The following is a 2,548-nucleotide window of genomic DNA, read 5'->3' on the forward strand; positions in this document are numbered from 1 at the left end:
GTTCGTAAGAGTAAGGATCAGGTCGTCGGCGAAGAGTGCCACCTTATTCATGCGCCCTCCATGGGGGACCCCATGAATATCGGGGGTACGCCTAATCAGCTCCGCCAGTGGTTCCACAGCGAGGGCGAACAAGAGCGGCGACAGCGGGCACCCCTGTCTCGTACCCCTGTGGACCGAGAGCGGTGACGTCAACTGTCCATTGACCCGGATCCGGGCATGTGGTCCTAGGTAGGGGGCCATACACCTGGAAATCATAATAGGGCCAAGGCCTAGTCTCTGGAGGACCGCCCGGAGGAAGGTCCAATCGATCCGGTCGAAGGCTTTTTCTGCGTCCAGCGAGAGGAGACAGGCCGGTATTTTCCAATGGTGCACTTTTCCCACCAAGTGCGCCAGCCTGCGGACATTGTCAGCTCCCTGGCGGTCTCGGATAAATCCCACCTGGTCCGGGTTCACCAGGCCCGGCATGTGAGGGTCAAGACGTTTGGCCAAAACCTTGGTATAGATCTTAAGGTCAGTGTTAAGGAGGGCGATGGGGCGGTAGGAGGCGCACAGGTCCGGGTCTTTCCCAGGTTTGGGGATCAGGGCTATTTCCGCCAGACCCATGTCAGGTGAGGGGCCGACGGTGTCGGAAAAGGAGCTGTACAGTCGCAGCAGATGCGGGCGGAGTTGGGTCATGAACAGCCGATAGAAGGCCAATGGTAGGCCGTCCGGCCCCGGGGTTTTCCCCACGGGGAGATCCTTAACAGCCTCCGTTATTTCCTCCTCCTGCAAGGGGCTCTCCAGCGAGGCCGCACATGTCGGGGACAGGGTAGGCCCCCCGTAGTCTGCGAGGACGGTTTCACGGGCCTCCGGGGAGGTGGGCTCCTCGGCATATAGGGAGGAGTAGTAAGCAACAAAGGCGGCCTGCTTGGCCTTCTCGGAGGTGGCGCAAGTGCCATCCTGTTGCTTGACGTTAGCGATGTGGGCTCTAGCGGTGCGTGCCCGCAGTCTGCCGGCCAGTAGTCGGCCAACCTTGTCCCCACCCTCGTAGTACCGTTGCTTGAGCGCTAGCAGGGAGTGCTCCGCTTTGTTGGTGCGTAGGGTGCGGAGTTGCCCCCGCAGGTTAGCTAGAGCCCTCTTCGACGCCCGTGAGGGGGAAGTCCGGTCCCGGGCCTCCGCAAGCTTGATATCGCTAGCCAGGTCGGCTTCCATCTTGGACTCAGCCCTCCTCCGTGCCGCCGCCAGGGAGGTGATGTGTCCCCGAATGGTGGCCTTGAAAGCGTCCCAGACCGTCTGAAACGGCAGGTCGGGGGTGTCGTTAACGGCGAAATACGAGTCTATGGCGTCACTGATGCTGGCGACGTCGTCCGGGTCCCGAAGGATCCTCGGGGGGAGCGTCCAACGGCGTTCACGAACGGCTTGCGACAGGGGGTCCTGCAGTAGGAGCTCCACGTGGGCGTGGTCCGACAGGGAGATGTCGGAGATAGCAGAAGCTAAGGAGTCTCGGGCCACCTCGAGGGAGGTGAAGAGATAGTCGATTCGGGAGTATGTCCTATGAGAGTGCGAGTAGAAGGAGTAGTCCCGGGTCCCCGGGTTGTGGTAGCGCCACGTATCCACAAGTCCCAGGTCCCTAAGCTGTGTTTTAAGAGTGGAAGACATTGCTCCCGCTCCATTAAAGGAGGCTCCCGCCCGATCTAGCTCGGGGTCCCAGACAAGATTGAAGTCGCCGCCCAGGATCACATTACTATCACCCGAAGGGAACTGCTCCCGCAGGAGTGTCTGGAGGTATTTGTCCTGCGACTGGTTGGGGGCATACACACATCCAAGCGTGAACTGCGCACGGCCCAGCTGCACCGTGGCTCGGAGGAATCGCCCGTCAGCACTTTTGAAGGGTTTCACGGATCCCCGCCTAATACCTGCCCTGCATAGGATTGCCACCCCCGCTGTCTTGGTGTCAGAGGATGCCCAGAACTGTGTAGGGTATCTAGGGTGGGCCATGCGTTTGGTGTCCCCCCTGAGAAGATGCGTCTCCTGAAGGAGGATAATGTCGGGGGCGTGATGTAGGAGGTAGCGCCATACCTGTTGTCGCTTGTTGGGGGAGTTGAGCCCTTTGACGTTAAGAGATAGGACTTTCAAGGGCGTAGGGATGTTCGCCGTCATAGCACTAAGGGAGAGTGAAGTCGCGCATAACCCAGTGTAGCAGACCCTCCCATGGACAATACAGCGGCAGCCGCTTCTCGCTCCCAGCGTGGTAGCCCCCGCAGGACCCACCCCTCCACCCCACCGCAGGCGCGAAGAGGAAAGTATAAAGGTGAAGTAGGAAAAGGAAGGCCAGAAAAAAGAAGAAGGGCACAAAAAGGAGATCGAACCAAAACAGGCCAACAGGGCCAGCATACAATGTCCCAGGTATCGAACATCCTCTACCCGAGGGTTTGGATGAATCCAGGAATGTCACTTCCTATAGGACAAGGGGAGGAAGTGGAGATCTGGGCAGGTAGAGTGGAAGTAAGTTGTCTCAGAGCCCGTCCACCCCGCTGCTCAGAAGTAGTCCGGGGGTGTGTCAGGGTGT

The sequence above is a fragment of the Lissotriton vulgaris genome, chromosome 6, assembly GCF_964263255.1.
Source record: "Lissotriton vulgaris chromosome 6, aLisVul1.2, whole genome shotgun sequence".
Taxonomy (NCBI): domain Eukaryota; kingdom Metazoa; phylum Chordata; class Amphibia; order Caudata; family Salamandridae; genus Lissotriton; species Lissotriton vulgaris.